Below are 11044 nucleotides of genomic sequence, written 5' to 3'. Positions count from 1 at the left end.
AAAATAAAGAACAAAAATAAAAATGAAAAAGGTAAACACAAGCGCTGGAAATAAGTGTTCCTGACAGGGGATGCAGTTTCCGCGTCTTCATACACAGATGTCCTGCTGAGACGTCTCACGGAGACGTCTCACGGAGGCGTCCATTTGAACTCCCCTGCACGTTATGAATGACGCTCTAATGGCAAAGTAAATTGTCCAAAGAGAAAAAATCAATTTGGAAAATTGCTTGAATTCTTTCAGCCTGTTTCATCGGCATTAAGAGATGGCAAAGGGGGAGGGGGGAGGGGGATGGATGTTTCATTGTAATTTGAGAGCAAGTGCACGGCTCATACGGCGGCCTCGGAGGACAAATTCATTTTATCCGTTCCAGCAAATTCTACTGGCTCCTTTATTCATCTTATAAAGTCATTGACCTACAATGACCAAATGGGGGGGGTGCGTATAATCGATCAGAAGCTTCTCATTTCAGTTTTCTCAAAGCTAATGAAATCTGTCCTTTGCTGTGCAGCTTTTTTCATCTTAATCATCCTTCCCGACCACCACAGCATCTGATAAAAACTTAAAAAACTCTATGATCTGTTGCAGATGTGCGGTGGCGAGGTGAACATATGTCACCATTATTTTCAGTCAGGATGTGCCATCTCAGGCGCTCCGTCGCGCTTTTCCAGGCTTTTGTTACTAAACAACAGCTCAAATTAGATCACAGTCCATTGTTTTGCTCTGATGATTAGCCCATAAGCTGCTGCAGGCACTCGCGTTCACCAAGGCATATCTGGAACAAGCGGCAGAAAGAGACTGATTGGCTGTCATGGACCAGTCCTCCAACGGCCATCTGCTCCGCCGTGTAAAATCACGATGTGTGAGAGTTTACAACAAATCCTCCCGGGCGGCGCACATCCGACCACCGAGGGAACACCACAGCGTCAAACCAACACATTATAGGAACTTCGCAGCTCTGAATGTACAAAGGAATGGGGGCTGCTGTGCCTCTGGACGACCTCGGGACGACTTTTGGACAACTCTGGACCATGAGGCCAGTGAACTGAGACAGCCTTGCAGCAGAGCTTTGGATCAGACGAAGCCTCAGAAACAACGTGTTCAGCTTAGATGGGTCCAGACATGGAGAACAGGGCTGTGCGATCAGGCTCGCTTCACGTTAGAGGACTGTTCCTCTACTGACCACCAGGGAACGGATCCAGAGCAGCACTTTCTCGACTGACCACCAGGTGCTCTGTGAGGCATCGTTTCAGGAGTATGTTTGGAGACGCCCTTAAGTCACTCAAGTAATTGGGGTGTGTTTCAATTGGCTTCCAAACCTGTCCCGCCCACCTCTAACATGTCATAGGAGGAAAGAGAGGCACTCTTGGCAAACACAAGAACACGTGATGTACAGAACCAAGCGCCAGGTTCTGTGACCGAGGTCTAGAATGCCAAGGTCCACATCTTCATCCTTTACCTTTCGCTGACATCACCCAACTCATATCGTCCTTCTTGTTTGAGTCGGGACCACCGGAGGGGGGGGTCTGTTTGGGTGAAGCCCGACTGGGCTGACGCACTTCCACTTGGGAGGAGGCCCTGAAGCCGGTTCAGATGATCCCCCTGGAAGAGGTGGAGGAGATGGTTGAAGCCTCTGATTAGACTGTTACCCTGGTAATCTGAACCTGGATAACAGGACGTTATAATGGATGATGGTAGAAGAACTGCAGGTCTGGATCCAGGTCCTGGTGGTCAGTAGAGGAAAGGCAGGTCTGGATCCAGACCGTGGTGGTCAGTAGGGGGACTGCAAGACTGGATCCAGACCCTAGTGGTCAGTAGAGGAACTACAGTTTCCTTAACTTCCTGGACTGGGGAAGACCAGCAGACTAGATGAAGCATTTTGGGTCCCACATTCAGGTGTCAGGCAGCCCGGCAGCTAGGACGCCATGATCGAGGCGTTTCCATGAAGCCAGAGCTCCACGGTTTGACGGGTTGACATGTTGTCGTTGCCAGCGGTGGATTCTATCAGCAGCAGGCGCGAACGAGTCTCCTGACGCATCACAACAACGAAGATGAAGAGGCGTTGAAGAGGTGCTCGTACGCGTTAGTCTGAGCCCAGCTGTGGGCTGTCATGAATATTGATCCGTGTGTTTTCAAAGCTGCTCATGTGTGTGTTTGTAAGTAAAATGTGGATTTGAAGGGTGTGTGATCATGCGCTGGTGTTTTTCTCTTTTTCAGGAGGCTGTCTTACTCTTTGCCGTTCAGATGGCCCAGTTTCTTGGTAGCAAACATTAAAAATTCATCAGAAGCAACTCCTCACACTGGTTTACTTTCTCAGAAGTTTATCTAGAAAAGTCTTTCCAAATTTTTGCCTGTTGGAAAAGGTCTTGCCAAGACCACCGACGGTAGCAGAGCTGGACAGACCTGTGACACCACCCACGGGTTTCTGAAGGGTGCTGTTGAAGCCTCTTCTTCATGTACTGCGCGGCGCCATGTTGAAAATGCTGTTTCCAACATGGAAGCGTCTTCTATCACTCAAAATAAATCAGTTGGTACACCTCTCAACTTGGAAAATTTAGAAAAGCTTGTGTCAACCTTGAATAGCAGGTTTTTTTCAAAATAAAAGAACATGAATTGTGTTGCCGTTGTTGTTGAACTTTTTTTCCATTTTCATCCGGGTGAATGAGCTCCCAATCAAAGCTGGAACCATTATGGAAGCATCATGGTCCACAAACCTTCACAGACCTGTTACAAGTACATCAGCTTGCCTTTTCAGTACCTCCCTGGCTTATTATTTCCTCCCTCGGGCCTCCATGCAGGAAGGAGTGTGGAGGGCAGCTGTAGTCCCAAATATATCTGCTTGGGAGGGGAGTTTGAAGGTGACAGACAAAGTCGCTGCTGCTACAAAGTGGCTCAAGGTTGCAGCTCACCGCCGGGGCCTGGGACAGGATGGAGAAGGACGAAATGACGGCTGTGAAAGGAAACCAGCCACTGCTGAAGTAACACGAAGCAGGACCACAGAGACAGCTGAAGGTGGAGGTTGATCCGATCATAGAGACCTCTTCGTGTTTGATATAACGGATTTTTATGTATTCGTCTTTGTATTCTTTAGGATTATATGTTCACTGCTATAAATAATCTCTGTGCAAATCAGAGTTAATCATCTGGACCTGAAGGCAGACTCAGGAGCAGTGGCGGCTTGTCAATAGGGGGAGCTAGGGCGCCGCCCCCCTTAAAATTACAGGGAAAAAATAACTAAAAATAGACACAGTACACATAAATTACGTAATAAAAAGTAATTATCACATCTGTGCCCTCATAAAATGTGTCTGACTTAATTTTTCAAGCCTTCCCATCCCATACTGGGTTTATTCAGAGTTTTTTTTGTGCAGACCGAAATACATAGGTTTCAATGGCGAGGGGCGCCGGCCAAATGAGTGTGTATTGCATGTTCTTAAACTTTTCTTCCATGTGACTCCATGCTGGTCTCTAATTGGTTACGCAAAGATTCTCCTCCGGGCGCAGCTCTCTGCTCCCGTGGCCAATCAGCGTGTTTTCTGTCATTCTTCATCCAATCTGATTGATTCATGAGCGTCGCCGCGTATGCCGTAACCCTACGACGTAGGTCTGCGTCGATTTAACGCGGACAGACACAAAATTACACATAGCACTCCAAAAAGTTTGAACATTACATGTTAGATGTGCAGGAAGTGAGCAACTGCTCCTAGAATTAGTCCAGACCTTTAGCTAAAACGCGAGCCATCGTTTCAGTGAACGCTGATGGGCAGTCAGACACAAATACATCCAGTTACGGCAGCTCTGTAACAGAATAAACCAACCTTGGGTCTCTTGGCTGCCGTCGCCATCGTGAGAGAGAGGACTGCAGCCACGTGGTCGCGGGGAGTCACGTGGTCGGCCACAGTCACGTGATTAGCCACCGGGGTTAACACGCATACTGTTCCATGCCAGGAGCTCACCAAACCACAGCCTTCTCCCAGTCGGCTCGTTGGTCTAGGGGTATGATTCTCGCTTTGGGTGCGAGAGGTCCCGGGTTCAAATCCTGGACGAGCCCTGTTTTCTCACATTATACATTTGGCAAAAAGAAAGTTTCTAGAAATGTTCCATGTTCCATCTCATTCAGTACAGATTTGAGAGTTGAATTACTGAAGCTGATGTGTTGGATACTTTCGTGTTCATACAAGAAAATGAAAAACTCTATTCAAGATGATTAATTTTAGTTTTGACTAATGGATATCTCTGAAACCCTCGCATCCCTGCGGTCATTTCCCCCACCAGATGGTGCTGTTGGGACACAACTCTCGTCGGCTCGTTGGTCTAGGGGTATGATTCTCGCTTAGGGTGCGAGAGGTCCCGGGTTCAAATCCCGGACGAGCCCCTTTATTGCCCCCAGATGTCGGTGCTCGAGTCAGGTTGCTCCTAATAATATAATACATCCATGGGTTGCTACCGCCGCCATTCAGGCCGACTCGACATGTACCCTCACTTCCAATCTCCACCCTCAGATTCACACACCGGTCACTAACATCCATGGGCGCAATTTCCACTGGGGACAGGGGGGACATGTCCCCCCCACTTTTCAAAATCATGTTTTTGTCCCCCCCACTTTTTATAGTTTAAAAACTAACGGTAGGCTCAGCCTGTAATTGCGAATCATCAAGACACCCAGTGCTAAGGTACTGACGGCACGGCGGCACAGCAGCCCCGCTCCCCCTCCTCCCTCCGCTCTCCCCTCACTGCTGCTCAAGGCTGATTTATGGTTCCGTGTTAAATCGACGCAGAGCCTACGGCGTAGGTTACGCGGCGATGCGCACCGTACAGTGCGCGTCGCCGCGTACGCCGTAACCCTACGACGTAGGTCTGCGTCCATTAACGCAGAACCATAAATCAGCCTTCACAGACAGACAGCCAGGACGCGGCGCAGAAATGAAGAGGAGCCGGCAGCTCAGTTTAAAATCAATTTTTGCTATTAGTATTGTTACTTTAGAACAATATTACTCCAGTAAAAGTAAAAAGAACTTTGCATTAAAACTACTCTTAAAAGCACAATTTATCCAAAACCTTACTCAAGCAAATGTAACTGAGTACTACCCACCTCAGGTTATGTGTGTTGTATAGAGGATTGAAAGCACATTTTCCCTCTGCTGTTAGTTCACTAACTGTAATGTTGGACACCACAGGCTCAAACTCAGAGAGAGGCAGGGGAAAGCAGCAGCACTGTAGTGCAGGTTAATATGTTGTAAATGGTTAGGTGATTTTGGTTTGTTTATAAGGAAAGGAAGAAATGAACATGATCTATTTTCATATTTCATAGGAGAAATATGTGGAGACACGTGTAAGTGAAGAAGTGCAGGCAGGCGGGCAGGAACCCAACCATGTTAGCCCAAAAGTGATTGTAGAACAGCATCTCAGCAACAAAACCTTAAGATCAAGAGAAGTCATAATGTGAATTTCCTTGGCTCAACATTATAAACAAGGAGGAGTCAATGGAATCCTATGTTTTTTCTGTTCCCAAGCTTTTGAAAATGAACAATCAAGCCTGGCCAAGAATGCAGACCCAACATTTTCCCAAAACGGGCAAAAAAAAAAAAATGTAAAATTTCTAAAAAAGTAAATGCATATTAAAATTGTTTGATTGTTCGCATTCACACACACATAGTCTTACAAAGCCACACTGCACATCCACGCTACAGCTACACGCACAAATTTGCCGTTCCTACTTGTGTCCCCCCCACCTCAGAAACGAAAGTTTCGCCCTTGACGACGCCGCCATATTGGATGTGGCAAAACTGCGCTGTAAACTAATACAAGTAAATTGACTTATTTTCATAAAGCGCCTTTCTACAAAGAAATGTACGTTTTACGTCTCATTTATTCATTCACACATGCAGTAATATACTTGGGAAACAGTTAGGCACCAAATATAATATATTAAATTTTCTGAGATGGCAAAAATAAGAACTTTATTGATCCCACATAGGAGTAATTCATGTTATATCAGCTATAGAGAACAAGGTCACACCTCACAAAAATAAGAAAAATAGAGAAACGTATTTTCTCATCAACAAAACAAATTTAAAATTTTTCAAATAACAAAATAACATATTTGAACCATTTTTCAGACAATATCTGTCAATATAATAACTGAAAAAATCTGAAAAATGGTTCAAATATGTTATTTCGTTACTTGAAAATTTTTAAATATGTTTATGTAAAATATGCTATATGTAGTATGTATATGTATATGTAGTATATGTAGTGATAGGTAATAAAAAATAACAAAAACATTTAGGCCTATGTTCAAGTAGAGTTTATAGTTGTGTTGTAATCCCCACTCACCAGTACGCCCCCCAAATTTTTTTAACACCAGCTGCCACTGCTCAGGAGTCTTGAACTCCAAACTCTAACCCTACATCCACATACTGTAGCAGCGTCAGATTAACACTAGATAGGTGGAGCTATCACCATTTTCATATGAGTGTATGGTAAGAAATCATAGTACTACTGATAGTACTACAGCTACTTGAATGATGCTACTCATACCAGGGGGAGGAATCCGGAAAGTTACAGTATAAACATAACCAACTGTTCAAGCTGTTAGCATGCTTGCATGACTGCATGCTAGTGTCTTAGCATGAAAGTGTGATGTATGCTAGCATTACAGCATGTTATCCTTATAATAGATGTCCGTGTCTGAGAAAAGAAAACAGCAGCACCAAGTAAGAAAATAAGACAACACCTCAAAATGACAAAGCTGGGAAACATAACTGGAGCTTTTACAGACAGAGTCACAATAATAAAGACTATATACATTATATTGGCATTACTTAAATTACACTTTTTATTGCCAGGGTTTGTAATAAAAGTAGAACACAGCGGAGAATTGTGTTGAGATGCGCTAGTGTACACACTCAGACATACCTTTTCTGAGGAAACGTCACGATTACGCTCAGTCTGCTCTTACTGATTGTTTAAATGCAGTTTAACACATGGATCTATTATTTAGATTGGAATTATTGTTTGATATCCAGGCTCTCCCAGAGAATTTTGAAGATCATTGCTGATGTCTTCAACTGTCTGCATTGTGTTAACACACACACCTGAATGCTCCAGACCAACAAACTGCAGAAACAGTGATGCAAGATTGAAGTTCAGACCAGAAATGGTGCGTTTGAAAAAATTCAGGGAAACAACAAAGTTTAAAGTAAAAACTTTTCTTTTTTTTTTTTGGTCATACTGCCTCTATTACGCATCCATCTATTATAGTCCTTCTTTCTCTCTCTTTCTTTTATCTTTTTTTTCTTTCTTTCCTCAAATTCAGGTCGTGCTTTGGCGTGACGTCATTGCCGTGTGCCAAACACACAACTAATCTACAGTACAAGTGAACAAAGTGTTGTTAAGCACCGTGATTAGGGATGGGAGTTCTTAAGAATTTACCGATTGCGGTTCCATTTTCGATATTAATTCCTTGTCGATTCTGTTATCGATTCTGATCCAGTTACATTTAGTACAAGTAGAGTACAAATGACTTTGGTTGCATTAACACTTTAATTTCAAGTAGGCTATGCACCATTATTTTGCACTCAACTTAAACTCAATCAAGAAAAAGCTGAAGCTGAAAAACAGGAACCTTTTCAAATAAAAATTATGACATAAATACAATCGCATTGATCAACTTTTGGACTTTAACAGTTCTTATGCAGAAAATGTTTCAGTGTTGGAAGTGTTTCCCCCCTTTGATGTGATCTTAATAGGGCCCGAGCACTTACAGTGCGAAGGTCATATTGTATCTGTAGTAAATTTCCGCTCTTCACAAGAACTCAGACTGGCCTTGTCCTCTTTTCATACAAGGATGTCTCAGTCCAGATGGTTCTACAGGTGGTTCCTCAATGGTGGAACAGTTCCCATTGGAGACGAGTCAATCTTCTCTACGTTCAAGAAGGTGTTAAACTGTCCTCTTCCAGGAACACCTTCGGTCGTGAACTGCCGTCTTTCTTCAACTTATCTGAACGCTGACCAAGTCAGAGTTATGCTTCGGCGTAGCTGTCTCCAGCGTTTATACTTCTGTGTTATTGTTTGCATCACCCTGTAATTACACCACCAACCACTAGGAGGCAGTGTAGGTTTTTCTCTGCTGTGCTCAGTCCTCCTCTGTTTACTTCCTGTTTGCAGCTCAGAAACAGAGCAAATAAAGTATATTTTAGGTGAGTTAGAGGTGATAAATGTTGCGCGTCCGGCGTTTTTACAGACACTGCTGCAAACTGGGCCTGCTGGGCTCCGCCCATTTGTCACATACCTCCAAGAACTCTGTGGCCGTTTCCGAACTTGCATACTGTACTACTAGTATGTACTGATTTAGTCAAAATGTAGTATGTAGTATGCTGTATGTGAACAGAAGCAAAATCTGCAGTATGCGAAAAATACCCGGATGTCTTACTGATTTGGAAAAAATCTGCAGCATGCATCAGACCAGACTACCTTGCCTACTATATCCCAGAATGCAATGCGCCCTTGACCAGACAGGGCATTTTTTATTTTTTTTTACAAGCTTTATTGAGAAAACACAAGTGCAATACAAAACAGCAGCGACCGGACAGCACAATTTTGTGTTGGCAGAAAGGACTAGTTGCACCGTGGAGAGGGAGAAGGAGGATTATAAATGTAAGTAACTTTAATATATAACTTTTTTTAATTCAATTTAGTGTAAGGACAACGATTAAAAATTGTGACAAAGCTACGTTGCCTATTTGTAATGAATGTAGAACTTGGCATATTTGTCCCAATAACGTTAATACAAAGCGATAACGTAACGTTAAGTCGGCTAAAGTAACATTACTGTTAACGATAGAGAGCTGTCAAGAAGAAAACAACATATAACTTAAAATCTATTTTTTGTTATTACAGACACCAACGTACTGATTATGTGGCGATCCGCCGACGAAGCCTCTTCAGTGGGCGGCCAAATGCTGCCCAAAAAGGATTTAAGTTAGGTTTTTAATAGTATGTTAGGTTTTTGTTAGTTATCTTAGCGTGCTTACTAGGTAAATAAAAGTGATTTAAGTGTTATGACAACGTTATATATCGGGAGTTCGTTGTATTTTCATGTTTTGACAGAGAATTTGTCCGGGAGCTGAAATAAATAGGAGATGCAGAGAGAGCGTATGGACGAGTAGGAGAAGATGCAGAGAGAGCGACTCGACAGACAGGAGAAGAACTTTGTTAATAATAAAATAAAATGAAATTCAAGAGACTGATATGTTCATTTTAATACATTTATTAAAATTGTGACGGCTCTGATGTACAGTACAGACAGTGCAGGAGCGCTATTATCTAACAGTTGTAGCTTTGTTTTGTCTGTAGTTTGTAGTTTTGTCTGAATATAAAGTGAAGCTTCATGTTTTTTTTTTTACTAGATAGATGAATAAAGTTCTATCGCTACAGTGGAAATTAAAACAGCTTCTAGCCTGCTTTTAGATCTCAGCTTTCGCTGTCGTTTTGGTGCGAAATGCATTCTGGGATACTTGGCTGCATACTGCTGTGTGAACGGTCTGCTGGAGCGGCGTACTGAATCGTTCATTTAGTAGGCAGTATACAGTACATACTTTGCAGTATGTAGCATGTAGTACGTTGGTATCCGAGTTCGGATACAGCCTGTGATATATACACGACTATATTCAAGAAGATTTGTTTTAGTTTTGACTAAAGGCCTTGAAACACCAACCCGACTTCCCCCGCTCTCTGCCGACTGCTGTTTCGGCTTGCGTCGGCTGTGTCGGGCTGTGTCGGGCTCTGTCGGGCTCACTAGACACACCGCAAATACGACACCCGACGGCGAACTAGCACGTACGTTCTGCGCATGCATGAGAGGTAATTCCCCTCCATACCAGCAGGCAGCGCTAGTCTGTATTCAGGGGCTCAAGGAGGGGGACAGCGCTTTTTTTTTCAAAGCTTTATTGAGAAAACACAAGTGCAATACAAAACAGACAGACAAAACTCTGTGTAGAATTACCGCTGGCTGAAATAAATCATTTAGGAAGATAAATGTTGGTTTAATAGATGAAATCTAACAGTTGTAGCTACGCCTGTTAAGTAATTTGCTCCGAAAATTTCAGGATTTTCTGCCTGCCGGCTCCGGAGCTGATTTATGGTTCCACGTTAAATCGACACAGCGCCTACGGCGTAGGGTACGGCGTAGGGTACGGCGTAGGGTACGGCGTAGGGTACGGCGTAGGGTACGGCGCGCGTCGCCGCGTAACCTACGCCATAGGTTCTCCGTTGGTGTAACGCAGACCATAAATCAGCCTTTATTCTGGCGCGGTTTGAAAAAGACAAGCGAGTGATTATGTACATTCACTGAGTGAATATTATGAAAGTAAAATATTTATGCAAAATATTTATTTACGCAAATGACGAAGAAAAGCATTCTGGGAAATTCCGGGAACAGCCAATCACAGAGTAAGTTGTTTGACCGACGGCCGACGCCGATTCAACATGTTGAATCGGCTGAAAAGGTCCCGACGGGTGCCCGACTTGTGGCGACGTGCGGGACACACCGGGGAAACTAGCCCGACAGACGAGCACCGACGCTCACCGACGGCCCGACGGCCGATTTTCGGCTTGGTGTGTCAGCCCCTTAATGGATATGGTGTTTCCAGGTATGAAAGTCCGCTGGAACACTAATTTCCGCCTGCACGGGGTGCTGTTGGGACACACCACTCAGGCTCGTTGGTCTAGGGGTATGATTCTCGCTTAGGGTGCGAGAGGTCCCGGGTTCAAATCCCGGACGAGCCCCTTTATTGCCCCCAGATGTCGGTGCTCGAGTCAGGTTGCTCCTAATAATATAATACATCCATGGGTTGCTACCGCCGCCATTCAGGTTGACTCGACATGTACCCTCACTTCCAATCTCCACCCTCAGATTCACACACCGGTCACTAACATCCATGGGCGCAATTTCCACTGGGGACAGGGGGGACATGTCCCCCCCACTTTTCAAAATCATGTTTTTGTCCCCCCCACTTTTTATAGTTTAAAAACTAACGGTAGGCTC

General features: G+C 44.1%; 3 non-coding genes across 3 annotated transcripts; all 3 read left to right on the top strand.

The window, feature by feature from the left end:
• The first annotated feature begins 3976 nt into the window (after nt 1-3976).
• Nucleotides 3977-4048, top strand: trnap-ugg (transfer RNA proline (anticodon UGG)). The gene has a single exon. It is a non-coding gene; the product is annotated as a tRNA-Pro (tRNA).
• Nucleotides 4049-4300: 252 nt separating this feature from the next.
• Nucleotides 4301-4372, top strand: trnap-agg (transfer RNA proline (anticodon AGG)). The gene has a single exon. It is a non-coding gene; the product is annotated as a tRNA-Pro (tRNA).
• Nucleotides 4373-10713: 6341 nt separating this feature from the next.
• trnap-agg (transfer RNA proline (anticodon AGG)) lies at nt 10714-10785 on the top strand. Its single transcript has one exon. It is a non-coding gene; the product is annotated as a tRNA-Pro (tRNA).
• The last annotated feature ends 259 nt before the right edge of the window (nt 10786-11044 follow it).

This window comes from Cololabis saira, chromosome 6 (genome assembly GCF_033807715.1).
Source record: "Cololabis saira isolate AMF1-May2022 chromosome 6, fColSai1.1, whole genome shotgun sequence".
In the NCBI taxonomy this organism is placed as follows: Eukaryota; Metazoa; Chordata; class Actinopteri; order Beloniformes; family Belonidae; genus Cololabis; species Cololabis saira.
Note: the sequence above shows the minus strand (reverse complement) of the source record. Positions and strands in the feature narration are given on the sequence as shown.